This window comes from Cynoglossus semilaevis, chromosome 13, assembly GCF_000523025.1.
Source record: "Cynoglossus semilaevis isolate Cse_v1.0 chromosome 13, Cse_v1.0, whole genome shotgun sequence".
NCBI classification, from domain to species: domain Eukaryota; kingdom Metazoa; phylum Chordata; class Actinopteri; order Pleuronectiformes; family Cynoglossidae; genus Cynoglossus; species Cynoglossus semilaevis.
In genome coordinates, this window is record NC_024319.1 from 13,306,653 (window position 1) to 13,323,867 (window position 17,215).

The following is a 17,215-nucleotide window of genomic DNA, read 5'->3' on the forward strand; positions in this document are numbered from 1 at the left end:
AAATCCTAGATACTGTCTACCCGACAGTTAGAACTAAAAAACACCCTTCCATGAACTTCAAGAAACCCAAGCCATTCCATTTGATTCCATCTGAACTTTATAGTTGTCCTTCAATCTGGGGCTTGAAACAAGGTGGAGTCAAACCTAAAAAGTTTAACCAATTATGTTATCTACTCATACAGTATGCAAACTTTCTGTGGATTATAGCTTTATGAAGCTAAATGACACAAAAACATTGATTCAGATATTAAGGCTTCGTTGCATTTAAAGCATAATTAAAAACCAAACACAATAAAGGACAATTACACAGATCGGAATGTTATGAGGGTCTAAACATGTTAGGGTTATAAATATGCATCAGCTTCAGTTTGGCCCATAGATATGGAAATGTGCATGTGTGGATGGTGAATGACCTTTTTTTTCAGTGGCTGCCAGTAAAAGCAATAATTTGACAGTAACGTCGCCAATAAACAAACCAAACCTGCTTTGGTTGCTAATCTGTATCTGTTTCTGAGAGAATAATGATGTGTGTTAGCATGGCACGGTGTTCTATTGTGCTGCAGCCTCGTCATGGTGGCTCAGGGGAAGACTTATCCATGTGAGAGGCTTAGGGAAGCCTGTTCAGATCTGCCAGGATTAGGCTCAGGCTAATACACTGGGTCAACAGCATGGTTCTTCTAATGAGACAGGTGTACAGTACTTATAACTGTCTCTCCACAAAGAGGAGGCTCAAACAAAAGCTGATATCATCCCTCTCGGCTTAGCCCCAACTCCTATCATATCCCCTGTGGTAAATGCAGTGGCTGTATCAACCTGGATGCAGACATCCAACCAGCTCAGAGGTAATACTGGCTGCACGGCACACTCCTGAATTGAGATGGTTACCTATGAAATGAAAAATACAGCGATGAAGCGAATTTAAAATGTCATTGTCTCTGATTCATACCAAGCCAGGTTCTCATATTCTCTAACAGTTTAAGCAGCAATTCAGGTACAATAGATTTCATGTTGTTGTTCAGTAATATAGTAGTTCATAAGGGAAAGGGGGTTATTTCTGTTGTGTATATATACAAAAGTATAACAATAATGACAGAACAACAGGAACAAAATGTGAGCTGCACAGCACTCCATATGTAAGGAGACAGAACCTAAAATAATGTAGTAACTTGTTAGTCATAGAACCAACATTATCAAAATCTCCATAGGAAAAAAAAGCAAGAGTATTAACAAATAATATTTGTTGGAATATCATACACCTGTGCAGACTTGAATGCATCTTAAAAATAAAAATCTTCTTCTTCAACTGCAGTTGATTAGTCTGATATCACATGATGCTTTTGTTTATGGTTGCTTGGAGACAGGACAAGACTACCCCCAGCCCCACCCCCTCTGACAAACCCTGTCATGCTGTGATTTGCGGCGAGCGGCAGACAAAACAGCTAGACTCAAAACTGTTGTGGCATGTTTGGCTGCGTCTGAGTATTTGATCTCTCTGAGTTGCATTTCCCACTTTTCTTTACCTAACCCTTCTGGTGGCCCCTGTTCACAAACCATGAATCAAACCTCCCCCGTCCCCATCAACACCTCTCCACCCCCTACCCTGCCTTACCCTCTGCCCCTCCTCCTCCCGCTGCTTGTCAAAACATTTGTGAAATCCTATTTCTTTTAATAAAGTATAGTTCTGTCCTGCAGATGTATGCTTGGATAACATGTCATACTCTGTCTTTGTTGAGAATGGCGCCCTGCTGATGTTCTTAGGCAGTGGGAAAATTGCCTTATTGAAACACGTTGCTTGGAGTGACGATAATGCCACACTGAGGGCCGGCATTATGCACATGACATATTCAGGACCTTGGAGTGGAAAAACTATGAATATAAAGTAATCACTGAAGGCACCTACATGTTTTCTTGGCCATGATAGCTTTTCTTTCCCTCTAACCTTTGTCAAATATGATGATTTCACAATTTTGGATGCAGCGTTTGAGTCTGAGTCTGGTTTGTTTTTTCAATGAATTGGTTTCTTTACTGGCTCACCATTTTCTCTCCCTCCTCACCTCACCCATCCAGAGGGATTGTGGTCTTTTGTGGAAGCGATAAACAAGACTTCAGATTTGGCTTCAGAAAAGTTAATGCACTTTAATGAAATGCTATGGAAAGTAAAACATAGTAGTAGTTTATTAATTGATTTGACCCTTTCAAGTACATGACAGGCAAAAGGTCATCAAAAGATAAGGATGGCGCCAACTTAGAAAGATGCCTAAAATGTTCCAAAGGCTGCTACAACGGAGAAGTAAGACTTGGAAAGTCAAACAGCAGGTTTGTGTATCAGGACTGAGGATACATTAAATACTACATACGTCTGTGTAAATAATGAGTCACAATGTGACCTCTGCTATTAACCTATCACCAAAGTCAGTAGGGAGCAGCTTTAAGTGCCTGTGGAGCAGTGTGTGGGGACAGTGCCATGCTCAGAGCATCTCAGTGGTAACTAGGAAGCTGGTGGATTCAAACCTAGAACTTTCCGGAACCAAGTCCACTTCCTTAACCACTAAGCCACCACTGCACCACATGCATACTGAACACCTATACTTCAAATTTTCAGCTGGATACAGAAAAAAAAAAATATATATATTTGTGAAATATAACAGTATGTTTCCCAGAGTGAGGCAACATTGTCAACTGCAGCAGTTCCAAAAAAGGTCCTTGGTTCTGCAAAGACTGAAAACAACAATACTTTTTTAAAGTAAAAGTTCCAACACTATAATGTGTGATGGTATGAAGTTACACCATCTCAATAAATGTAAAGGTAATGTTAATACAGCTATTGGACTATATTCAACATAGTTAAATGTGTTCAACAAAATACTCCCTTTTTTGTCTATTTACCTAGAAAAAACACATTTAAATCAATTAGTTTGTCACAGATTTTTAGTTTTTATAGCATTTTTAAGAAGCACACTAACTTCCCTGGAAACCTGTTTCCTAAATCAATATATCCCTAATAATAACTAAAACCAACTTTTGAAAAAAAAAAAAAAAGATCCCATGTTGTTGATGGGCCAGAAAATAATGCGGTGACAATGCAGTCAGTACAAGCACTTTGAGTTTAATGGGCCAGGCTGCGAGGGTGTGCACGTGTAAGTGTGTTTGTTTGTCTGTGCATGTGTGTGTGTAAGTGAGAGACAGAATGTGCCGGGGAGCTGTGTAAACAGAAATACTAAGCTACCCCAAGAGTGCACTTTCTCGGTGAAGTTAAGAGCTGGGTACACATGTTTATTACAATTTCAAACAAAATGCAAATGCCATTAAACAAATGGGGACGAGGCAAATTAGCCTGGAATTTAATATTCGCCGGGTCTATGATATAGCGCATCTTGTTACGAGACAGTGGTCTGAAGTATCAATCGCGAGCCGAGCCTTTTCATCCAGCTGGCTCTCTTGAGGATATTTGTAATTAGCATCATTTGCCTAATACTTCAGGTTAATTAGAATATTTAATTGAATAGCTCTAATCTTCGGAGATGACTATATTATAATCAAATTAGCACCACCACTAGGCTGGCTATTGAACGTGGCAGACTGCCTGGCTCCTGGTCTCTTATCTGCTCCATCTCCATAGAGCATTCTCACATACTTAATGGTCCATTTGAACTATGCTATCAAGATTTGATTATTCCTGAACAACAAAGGCAGCCACACAACCAGTAGGCATAAAAAAGAAGAGATGATAAAGAAAAGTGCTATGGCTCCCATATGGCAGGTTGGGGAGCGCGCTCGCGCTGTGTGAGGCAGCCGAGCCAGGCGGCAGGGCCTGCGAGGCCATCAGGGAGCGGAGACGACTCTTACTCCTACTTTTCTCCATCCTCCCCTCATCCACCGTGCCAAGTGTTTGCCAAGATAAGCAGATGAGGAGACATATGCTTGAGAGGCTTCTAGAGGACTATTGAAAGACTTTTAGTATTTGAGCCAGATGAAAAGAGGCCTGTAACACCGCTGCAGTCATGCTGCTGCTTACAGTAAACTGCGTCTTTGCCTTTACGTTGTTTCACATTAGGACGAGTTGTCGAAGTGCTTCAATTACCTTGAACATGTGTTATAGACTTGACGCCGTCTCTCACAAACATATCCATCCTGAAGATGCGTTATCAAATGGGATCACTCATCCTGGGTTTATTAAAGTGAAATTGTCGTATGCTCATACACAACGATCCGTCTCACTAAGAGAAAAACAAACTAATGAAAAGCTAAATATTACAGTGTGTTCAATTGCAACAAGCAGATGGCAGCTAAATTAAAAGAAATTACATATACATTATCTTCGCTTTATGGCTTCACTCTAATTGAGGCGATTATAACTCCTACCTTTTCACTCCATAATGAAGTGATTTAATTCATTTAGGCTGGAACGTGTTGAAATTGTACTTGCCGGTATTTTGTGTTTAGCGTCTCAAGTGATAATTTTTGACAGTGCCATATGTTTCACTGACAATATTTCTTCTCGGTTGAGTTTTATTACATAATTTTATTTGTCCCTACACTGATTTCTTTATATATCTGCAAATGAACTCTTGTTGCAAATAGGTAGCCATATGCCACAAGGATGTGAGATAGAAGGAAAAATCGTCCTTAGGCTTTGTGCTAAATTGTTTTCACTGCTCCGTCTTGCTGTATTGCAGCTGATTATGCATTGTGGCTATATTAAAATGATAATGAATAAATGTATCATTAATCCATCCCCACCTTTAGTAGATTAATTGAACATTGCTACTAGGGGGAATGAAAATGTAATGGTGTATCCAGCTCCAACTGAAGTTCACACATTGCAGGGAAAATGGAAAAAGTAATACGACAGGCCAGAGAGGCACATTTACATGAGGAGAATTTTAATCATGTCTCTGTTGTTTTCAATGCAGCCAGACAATTATATTTTGGTCAAATTTATTTCAAAATTCACCTCTAAAAACTTTAAAGACACTATTATAATAGAGATCAAAGAATCAACTACTTTGACAGGAAATGATAAAAAAAAGTTGTTATTGGAATGACAATACAGTAGAATCCTCTCAACAAAGGGTAATAAAAAAAATTAAATAACCAAAAACAAATTTAAAATTCACTGGCCAAATAGAACCTATTAAAGTGCCACATTTTAGCCCTCAGGCCAGACTTTGGACATGCCTCAAGAAGAACTCATTGCTTTTGCTCTGCCTTTGCTTCAACTGAACCTGTCAGTCAATGAATCTTCACATGGCATCAGCTGTCACTCTCATTGTTAAATATGGGATAAAGACTAATTACATGTCATGTGTGGGGAGGGCGGGGGGTGGAGGTAGTGATGCTGACATCAACCCCTGTGGTGGGTGAAGACATGATGTGACATGTCAATAGAACCAAAGGTTTGACTTCTGCAGAGGAGGCTCCGATGTTCCATCGCCACCATTTCTGAGTTTGCCCCCCTGGGGTATAAATGGCGGTATAACAGATTCAGCGTTTGGAGGTAAATATTGTCTTAGCACATCTCACACACTTCACTTCATATAGGTGTCATTGTACAAACAATGGCTCCACGACTGACACACCTCCTCACTCATGGAGGAGAACTTTACCCAGTGTGGTTTGTGTAGCAGACAGCATGGAGACCAAACACTGTATATTCCTTCCTCGCTCTCCCTCTCTCTTTATTGCTCTCCCTTTTCCTAAAATGCAAACAATTATAAATTTCCCAGATAAAAGCAGTCAACTCCTTTCACAGCTTCCACTGTCGTTTACATTGTAAAGCCCCTCGTGCTCTGTCTGACAAATTTTCACAACAATTTATTCACCCCTCCGGGCGGAAATGAGTGAGGCGCGCACACACATCTGTTGAGTGCACTTCCTTAACTATACCAGATAATTAGAAGGTTCAACATGTTTGTCCAAGGCTTCCGGGGTTGTGATGAGTGCCACAAAAATCCCTTGTCCTCATAAACATTTCAATTTTAGAATATATTTGGGTGATTAAAGATGATTAAAGTCAGTCCAATTACACCAAATACTTATTTATGTCAAACTGCTCACAGTTTTATATGGGAAATGCGGTGGGCTTAAAGGAGATGCTTGGATTAAAAGCAGATCAAAGTGTGAAAAATCTTGAAGCCACATGTTTTGATATGAAATACAACACGTCTGGAAACTTTGACCCGAGTCTGTAAAGACTTAACTACGTTGCAAAGGCTCAGTGATATTACAAATAAAATGGGAGAAAATGTATGTACAATGACAGGGAAAAGGAGCAAACGATGTGTTAACATTGATAGGCAGAGGATTCAATTGATGAAGTAATTTATAATTTAAAAGTAGTATAAATGAATTCAACACAATATTATAATTATGAAATGTAAATGGACAAAAAGACTATTTCTGTGACAAAATCCTGGTTGCAAAGACCAAAATGTTCTAAGAAAAATAAGAAAATAATCAAAAAAGCCTTTAGTTATCAAAATAACTAAATGAAGTCTCCTCATATTCTCTATTTGACACTTTGGATGCAGTGTTTCCATCTGATAATTCATTAATTTAACAAATCACTAATAAAGCTATTGTGTGTTGTCTTTTGCAGTAGGAAACAACCTCTTCTCCACCTCTTCTATGGACAAAGCCCCAGTTTGTTTAAAACGTTTTTTTAGTTTTGAGAAAAGTAAAAAAAATCTATGAAATGTATTTTCTTAAACAATCTGATGTTGGCTCCGATTTCAATTTTTAGGTTAAGGAAATTTAATCAAATTGAACATAATGCAGCTCAATGTGTTTTTATTTTAAATTAAAAATATAATGGTAAAACCTATCAAAGCTGCTGAGGGTCTGATGATGTTCAAATTATTATCGGTTTATTACCTACTGACCTTCTTTAATTTCACAATTTTTCAGATAAACTGCCAATGTACAGATGTTTCTGTTGCATTTCAGGAAGTGCACAGACTTTTCCTCAGACAGATGTTGTATGTTGGGATTGTTTTTCAAATCCTGCACTGACTTCCTCTGTGATGTCCAAAGCAGTCAGACCCCAGTGTACGGTCAGAGGTGCTTTGATGCCTGGTTTGATGGAGTATGTCAGTCCAATCAGCCCAGCTTCCAGAGTCTGATTGGTTCTGCCAGCCAGAGAGGCAGCCCAGATATTAGCTCCACAGCCAGCTGACAGGAAGCATGCAGTGCAGTGTGGATGGCACACAGCCTCAGAGCGGGCACCGCAGAACGGCCAAACTTTCTGAATGTAAGTGGACGAAGATCACAGAAGAAATGGAAAATAAGAGAAAGTGGGTTTGGTGTGTAGATGCTGAGACTGTAGTGAAACGCTACTGTAGATGTGGAGCAGGTAAGTCAGAGGTCAAAGGAATGTCTTGGATTCAAATCTTTTCACCCAGCAGCCAGATAGAACTGATCAAGAAAACCATGAGAGTCAATTTGTCTATTACTAATCTTCTTTGTACGAAATGAATAGGATGAATGAGACAGACAAATGTAAATCACTCACATCGAACATACTATTATACTCATCAATTTTTGCTATTAGATTGTACAAAAGAAAGATTATTGCTGCTAACTCAAAGTAAAAAAAAAAAAATAAATAATATATATATATATATAGGGCAAGAATTGTCAAAGGCCGAAGGACACCTTCATGTTTAGACAGAAATTGTGGAATATCTAAAATATAAAGCCTATCACCGTGGAAATAGTAAATATTAGCCATAATAGATACAAAAATTAGCAGCAACAGCAGTAGGTCTAGCAAAGTTGAAGAGCAAGCAGACAGCCAATAAAAACCAATTGAAATATCCATCAAACTCAATACAAAAACACAATTATAAGTGGCCACATAAATCCTACCAAAGTGCTTCAAGTCAACACAACAACAAGGAAATATTTGTGGTATTCATTGAAGTCCATCATATATAAATATGACCAAAGATCATGAAGAGCCACTAGAATAACCCAAGAACAGCCTGACTGTACGTGGAAATGTTTACTGAAAAACACAAGCAGTGTCTGTGTCTGTGGTGAGGTGGACAAAGGCCCTGGAGCAGAGTTGTTTCTGCAGAGAATCTCTCACAGTCATGTGAGACTTTAAGTCTTTACAAAAGTTCTGGGGGAAATTTTCTCTAAGGTTTATGAGCCATGGCAGATGGGTAGATGACCCAAGTTAATTATTATTGAATTTGTTTTCCCTGCTCCACTGATAGTTACCTCTCTCCTGATGCAACAATGACAGTGGGTGCTCTCATTAAAGGATGGAACCGGTTGGAGAGAATAGAAGGGAAATTTTCCCTGGCACTATAAACGTGTTTGTTTTCAGCCTTGTGTTTTGCATAAAAATTGCAGTGGATGTCAGGATTAACTCTAAAACTGCTGAACATTTTGTATCATAAAGAGAAATGGTTAATTCTACAGCCTTGGTTTTAAATCGGATTACTCTAGATTTTTCTATAGCTGGCATTGCCTCATAAATGTACAGAATAAGTGAATTTAAAACTGGACACTCAAATATTTTTTTTTCTAAAATTATTATTTGATGTTTATTGTGTATATATGTTTAAGTTTTATTTCAAAACTGAAAGCATTTAACAGTATGGTCCAATTACAATTTTGGGATCCAGTCGGTGGCCGGATCAGATGGTTCAGTGAGCCAGATTCAGCCTGCAGGCCGCCAGTTGGGAATCACTGCTTTATACGTAAAAGCATGGGTAAATGCATGGAACTATCGCATTTTTAGATAGTTGTAACAATTACCAAGAGGTAAAGAGAAGGAAACATTACAGCAGACACACAGCTGGTACAAACTCTAGGTGTTCCCAGATGTAGGTGAGATACAGAGGAGCAGCAGCAGATACAGAGGAACAGCAGCAGTATCCAGGGTGACTCCAGTGTGAGAGTTATATTCACAGTAAGGGTTAATTATTTTAAGCCTTACTTTTTTCTTGTTTCTTGTTTTTTGTTGTTTTGGTACAATAAATTTGATCGAGTGCCACTTTATACCAGCATACACTCGTCCGATGAATTATAATGGTCACTTAATGTGATTTCAGTGGAGCGTTACAGATCACAGGCTCTTCCGCATATACACTGCATTCACATTTTTATACACAAAATTCAATAATAATTTCAAAGGGGATATTTTTCACACATAAATTGTGAATTGAGAACCAACGTAAATGACATTCAGTTTGCAAGCTACTAACAAATGCAATGCTTTTCAAGGTGATTTGCTAGCAACAGCATTTAAGTATACTGATACTTCAGACTCAAGTACTCCAGTGATGAGAAAAAAACTTACTCTGCAGTGCTTACCAATAACTTTGGTCTCATTAGGCTCTGGAGTCTGGACGAAAATCAGATAGAATTTCTTTCATTTTTAAAATGTTTGATACGTTTCTCCACCTTTCTATCCCCGCTTTTATTGGTTGAGATGCAAGCTGATGCAGCCCCCCAGCTGAGAACGATCAACATCCAAACCCTACAGTGACCCCTGATTTGTCCGTATATTTAGAGCTTGTGACAGCAACAGACAACATCAACAACAATAATAATAATAATACATATTTAAGTCCAAGCTGAATTTTGTTAACAAGGCAGTAGTATAGTATAGCATAACATAGCATATCATAACAGTATGGTATAACATAGTATAAAATGAAATTGCAAGCTGTTGCAAAAATAAAGTCTTCTGCGTACAAGATACGCAGTAATAATCGAGCAAAGTTTAATAGATGGAAAAATAATATTAAAACATTTGAGCAGGACCCCTCCCCATCATCTCACATTCAAACATTGACCCATTCCCACCTTCGCTCTGAGACAATGTGTAGAAGCGTTTGTCATTGGTTATCAGCGGATGATATATAGTCTAGCCTGCAGAGAAACATGTGTTGTGCTTTAATCTAGAGTGCATAGGCCAGTATTCATGGCCAGCAGCTGGAGAAAATCACAGGAGACGCAGAGTCCACCGTGGAGAGAGGAGACATACTGCCTGTCTGCCTGGCAGATGCTGGTTCTTGTTAACAACCTTCTTCCCACCTTATTTATGTGGTGACTTACAAACCACAACTTCTAGTCCCCCCATGCACTTCTCCTTTGCCCACACAAACATTTTTATATGAATAAATGACTGAATTACTGCCCCTACATTACATTTCTAATCTAATACATAGAGGTTCCAGCTCTCGCAGTTTTGAACATTGCTTCAAATCCTTTGACTGTTATGAACACTTTTAAATTTAGATGGATCAAAATCAGAGGATTTTTAAACAAGGACTGGAGTTTTGATCCTGGGATTCACTGGTATGCATACCAATGTGTCCCTGGGCACCCACCTAACTGTAAGTTGATTAACTAATTAACTCAGCTGTTGAAAACAATCATTATCTAATCCAGTTATGTGTACAGAACAATAAGAAATAAATTGGCTTTGAGATGAACAACTAGGGACTAGATAAATGGTAAAACATGCACAAACCTATTTGCCACATACATAGCCCATCAGGATGTACATGATGCTAACCTCTGCCAGGACCTTCAGTCACGCATGCCCAGTGATCTGTGGTGCCGTACACCTTTAATCATTTGCAAAATGTGTAATTGTAACTGTAGAATTTTGACAAATGGAAAAAAATCTAAATCACAGAACTTTGTTTTACGAAGCCAATGGCTTAAAGTACTAAATTAAACTTTAAAATAAAAAAAAAATATTTAAGAAATGTAAAGATTACAAAAGAAGTCAGTGACTAAACGCATATCTTTCGATTCACTCTCCTCAAAATTATTTAATGTAGCTGTAACAATAAACACAAACAAACATCAAACCCGGTGCAGGTGCTCAGTAACAGCAGTATATAACAGCCGTAACAGACGCAGTGAAACACAGCCCGACAGCTCATCTCCTCTCTGCCTCATATCCATATATTAGTTTCCTTTTTATGCCGCAGTTTCACACTGCTGCTCACTTATTGACAGGCCCCTACTGTGATATTTATGTCACATATTTAATATGGACATGGGAATGATTATCAAATCCATAGTTGCCAAGAGAGTCCGATCGGCCCTAAATAATGGATGAGCAAGGATGCGACTCAATTCGTGGGGGCCGCACGGAAAGACAGGGCAAGTGCAGCCATCGACCCCTCCGCCCACCCCCATCGCTTCTCCCTCTCCGGAACGTCATTATTCTGGTCGATCTTTTCTCCCCTCGCTTGACATCATTCAATGTAATCATCCTTCAATAAAAAACCTGCTTGTAATAAAAGGAACAACCCAGGTCAATACAGAGAATATGGAGAAGGATGACCCTGTGCAGGGAGACAGCGTATAAATGGCCCTCTTTATCAAAGCGGATAGCCGCCTGGTGCCTTAACAGGAATTCGACCGTGGCTGGAGTTATCATTACTGTTACCTTTTGTATCATCGGTGTTTGTGCTCTGTGAATATGAGGAAGAATGATGGCTACATTAATGAATCAATGGCCTAATGAAGCATCCATTGTGTTGGTTTATTGAAATACGCTGGCGAAAATTGAATACTTCTGCAGCAACTCTGAGCAGGATGTTCTGCTGACATAATAACCAGATCGCTCTACTCATCCAAAAACAAAGAAAGAGACTCGTATGTCCATGTTTCTTCAGAGTACGAGCATGCAACACATGCACACGACACAGAGAGGAGAACAAGAAAAGCTGCAGAAAAGAAAAAAAAAAAATCCCACAGACCAGAGAGCCCTGTCTGGTCTGGGGACGGTTCGAGGGTCAAATTAGCTGACGGGGTAATTTTGCAAGGACGGCATGGAGAGGCGCTGATTATCCCTGCGCTTGCATCATTTTTGTTTATCAAAAAATGTTAATTGCCTGTTTTTACGAGTACAAAAAAGATTAAAAGTTAATAGGAGAAACTAAATAAACACAATGCAATTCCATGAGGGTGTAGAAGATGGTAATTAATTTGTGGCCACCCCTGAGCTAATTAGCTAATATAAAGCAGGAAAAAAGAAGTTAATGAGCCTTAATGTAACTGATACACTGAAAAGTTTAGACTAATGAATTTATGAATGCGCGAGAAAACCCACTTCACGCCTGCCACAGCTTTCACGTTGGGAGGCACCTCCTGCAGATGGAAAACTTAGTTTTGTCGTCCGACTCGATCACCTGCAACGTGCAGCGTAAGACTTTAGAACTTTATAAAATTTCATAGCTCTATCTCAGTGTTTGGAGGGGGAATCACAATGGCTGCCTCCATGCTGAGCAGGAGATGGTGGACCATAGGAGGGCCCATACCGGCCCAGCAGTTCGTTTGTTTTGCCAGTGTTTAGGGTGTAACTGGTCTGAGGATACGGGGGGTTGTGTATTAGGAGGTCTGAGGAGGTCAGTTTGCCAGAGGGAGAGAAAATCTGATACTAGCTTCAAGTGGAGCTCTCAGTGAAAATGGTCCAAGAGGCTTCTTCACATCAACCCTAGTAAATGTACTGTCACACAACAATGATGGACTTGTGTTGCCTAACACGATGTCATGAATTGAGATTTGGACAATTAACACAAAATTGGATTTTTCCTAAAGTAAATACACAAGCAGCCCTGCAAAGGACTGTTACGGGCGTTAGCCTAGAGTTAGTGTAATCTGCATATTTCTTACAGCATCAAAGACACAAAAGCTTCCGATGGGATTTTGAAAAGACAAATGCTCTTTGGCTGTCCTGCCTGCAGTCCAAATTTGTCAATGATTAATAATCTAACACTATCTGGACGAAAATAGTTGTGTGCTGTGGAGATAAAAGTGGCAAAAATACGTTGAAAAACTGTAATAATTACTATTATCGTTTCTGTCCTATTGATTTGGAGGTGTAATTACATTAAATATATCAGTTTTCAATACATTTGTAGAAAGTGTACTGCCTTTCAGTGGTGTGGGTTCGTACATTTCCCACCTCCTCCTCTGGGTTATAACTGATTAGGATGTCACTTCTTAGCATGTTCACCCCACTAATATCTGTCAGTCTGGCTCTTCTCCCTGTCTGATGTCATTATCAGAAACAGCTTATTATTTCAGATACTACTGTGCCGAGTGCAGAGGACATTACTTACACTCAATGGGGTCACAATGGCATTTAGTGTTGACACTACGTATGCACCGATGTCCACGGGTAATTTGAATAAAATTATAGGGTATTGATGGAGCCTGCTCGTGAGTGGGAGCCGGAGCAGTGAGGTAATCAGGTAATTGCAGCTTTCATAAATGTAATATATCAGGCAAAGACAACGTCCAGCAGCTTGATGATTTCCCGTCTCTTCAGGATGACCTGTGGTTTTCACACCAGTGACATGTGTCTTCACAAGCTGCAGGAATGGATATGACAGAAACACCCCACCATCAGAGCTTCTCTGTCATATTACACAAGTCACTGAGCTAATTCTTCCCTAACTGTGATAGCACGAATGGTATTAATGACATTCATGTAATACTTCTGCATAAGAGTTAATGACTACACTCTAAATGAGAATGTGATGGATGAGTCCATGTGTCATGTCATCTTCACAGTACATAATGAAGTGGAGAGATAATATTCTTCTGTTTTCTATTACATTAGAGAGCCAGAAAAGAGACAGTGGAGAAGATCAGTCAATGTCATGACAGGCAACATGGTCAAGTTGTGGTTGTGGTCACCTGGCCTTTATGTGTGTGTGTGTGTGTGTGTTAGTTTAGCTAAACCTCTAGGGACAATATTTTAGTACCATTGTTGTGGGGACACGCTGTGGTTGTGATGACATTTTGCAGGTCTCCACTAAGTAAGTGTGTATTTGAGGTTGGAGAGTGGGAATCAGGGTGAAATTAGAGCAGGCATTAGGATTATATAGATACAATAGTGAACGCTATGGTTAAGAGTTTGGGGTTCATTATGTCTATTTGGGTGTGCTCATGAAAAGAAATGAAAAAAAAAAGTTTCAAGTTTTGGATATAAAATAGAAGTCTTTTTCACTGTGGTCATTAAGTTTGTTGGACGAAAAATAAAAATAATATATACATTGGGGCTAGGCAATGTGTTAAATTGGCTAATTAATTTATGCAACTTAACACATGAGATTATGCATTTATATTGCTATACATAATCCCAGTTTATATACAGTATATAATATGCTTATGATTGATTGTCGTATAAGTGTTCTGCTTTCCATGAAGCTCAGTGAGAAGCAGACCTGGATAATGAGAGGAATTAATAATCATAGTGTGAACACCGGCTGAATGTGTGGCTATAATGCCCCTTGTTTTGTTTGCTCCAGTGGAGCGTGAGAAAGGGAGAATGACAGAGGTTTTGTTTATGGCTGAAATGCTCATTTCATAAAGGGCTCCCACAGAAAACTGAAAACATGATAGGTCGAATACAGGTCTAAGTGCCTTTTCCAGTTTTCTTATTTTCCAATTTCAACATATCTGTCGGGTGTCCGTGCTCTCTCGCCTCTGTAATGGAAAACTATCGCAGAAGCATTTCTCCTTTGGTCCAGGGTCACAGGGTCATCACTGATGTCACTCTTAAAGTAACCAGTGGCAAATAGGTCCTGACATGTGCTCTCCAATGAGAGAATGAGAGTGGACAGCTCCTCTGGCTTTCCGACTGATAAGCCATAGAAAAGAATATGTGACGCTTGGAGCATCGCAGCCACTGCCTCTGCCTTTTCTACCACTAATACCAGCTGCTGAATTAAGGCACAAATAACAACTGGGCTGCTGGAAGGATGATGCTTTTTCCCCTCTCTTTATTTACCACCTGCAATGTGGCTTCAAAATGACAAATTCACAGAGTGACCGTTGGTTACCTGGATGAGTTCTAGAGGAAGAATGATCCATTTTCAGCATTACACCTTTACGTACTTGACAGATTTTGAATACCAAATCTATCAGAAGGCAGTGCTTTCAGAGAACATGTGTTTCACCTCCAAGATTTGTGTTTGACAACATGCAAGTGACACACCCGTCGCCTCCTCCCTCACATCACAGTCTGATGTGTTACAGTGAAACAAATTCATCTTGTTCACTGTCAGACTCATGGTGTGCAGCATGTAATTTGCCACGAACATCCCACAGTGGTAGAGATTTTTATGCCTGTTTGTTCTGCACCAGCTTGCAGTGCATGACTACGGAGGATGACAGCTCTCATCTCCTCATGTCTCGGTGCAAAGAATCAACTGAACATAACGGGAGAGGAATTCAAAGAATATCTCTCTGAATTTCAGACTTGTTTTTCACCACTTTTTCCACTTGCTCGGACCTTCTTTGTGACTGACTGAATGACTGAATGAATGAGCAGGAGAGTGATGTTTTCTGATAGAGTCACGCCACACAAGTAGAGTCAATCAAGCATCAGCTGGAAAAAAAAAATCATTTTCTGACACCAGCGTCAGCGAGATCACTAGGCCACCATGACAATAAATCTATAGCTTAAAAAAAAACAAAAAAAAACAGAAAACAGTTGAACCAGAGAGTTGGAGAGAGGCTTATGAAAAATTCAGAATCTTGGCAAAAAGTGTCAGGGAAATCTCTCTCAGTAGATTCCCACTCAGTCAGAGCGTTTACCTTACAGCTGTCATGAAATTGCACTATTTCATACCAATTATTGCCCCCACTGAGCAGGTGACAGGCTTGTCAGCCCACAACGACGCTCCCAGTAATCCTGAAATTAAGGATTGGGAGGGAAGCCTTGCAGTGATTTGTAACAAAGTAAGTGAACATAGACTTCTGTACTTAGAAACAGGAGAGTGGTTTGTCTTCATGCTTATTGTAACAGACTGCACTTTGATTTGATGCATGGGTTTTAGGTCACGTCAACAAACCGTCTTGTAAAAAAAAAAACTGAAAGAAATTAAATGAAATCCTGAATGAAAATGTGTTAGTTTTAATGGATATAATTAATGGGTTAGTGTTTGGAATAAATTGTTGTTTAATAATTAATGGCAGTTTCAGTAAATTTGACTTTTCAGCTTCTTTCAAAGTCTGTTTTTTTTTTTTTTTTTTTTTTTTGCACTTTAATTCACGTGCATCAAACTTCTCTGAAATTGTTTCTCCAGAGCTGCAGCAGGCCCATTCTCAGACAGACCATAAAGGTGGTCGCTTTGTTTGACTGTTACCCATAAACCCCCCCTCCACCCAAACTCTTCTTGCTTGTATTTTTTTTGTCTGCCCAGCCTTAACGTCTTAAAGCTCGCCGCCTGTTATATTTTCAGCACATCAATATGTCACCTAGTTCCGCTATGGTAGGATGTCAACTTAATGCAACTCTGAGGTTAAGAAAACACCATCTCTGCCTGTTGACGGATAGCCTGTCACTGCTGGAACAAAAAAAAAGTTTGGAAATTTGATCCACCTGTCATCTCGTGTGTGTAATTATCATCCTCTTCCCCCAAACAGCTCCGAGGGCCATTCAGACGCAGTCTAGCTTGGCCCCGCTCTGCATTAGTTACATGGAGGAAAGAGTAAAAAAAAAAAAAAACAAGAATGCAGTTCGTGGTAATGTAAACACTGAGGTGGAATCCACTATAATGAAAACCACAGCAGTAAGAGGTGAGAAAATCTGATCTGACTAACTAAAGTCATAAAGTAAATAGTAGAGCATTTGGTCATTTATTACCAAATATTGTGTACATTTCCGGAACAAATCAACGCCGAGGTTTAAACCTTGACATCCCCTCCAACCTCCCACGAGACGAGAAGGCAAGCCCCAAAAGAGAATCCATGTTTCTTTATCTCTAACCTCTCGCTGAACTGCAGCTGACCCCCTGAGTCAACTGCATTAGCTTGGGGTGGTCAGACTAAAAAGTGTGTATGTGTGTGTGACGTGAGAGACAGAGAGAAAAAAGAGAGAGGGGGGAGAGAGGAGGGGAATTTTTCATGCTCTCCATTACAGTTGTTTAGGTTAGAGGGGATAACTCAATGAGGCTAAGTAAGTTGGAGCTGTGAATCACATCAGTGGACTTGTGCATTCACTTATACACAACTGCAAATGTACAACACAGTGGTAATCACATTACCTCTGCTCTGCCTTTGTGTGCATTACAGACTTCAGACCCATGTCCCTGAATTTTTCATTTTCATTTTTTAAGTTTTATCTTTTTATATATGTGTTCAATATGATCATGAAGCCTCGCAAAGTTTGCTTCACTTTCACCTACACTGAAGGAAAAAACCCTTGTTCCCAGAAAGCAGTTTT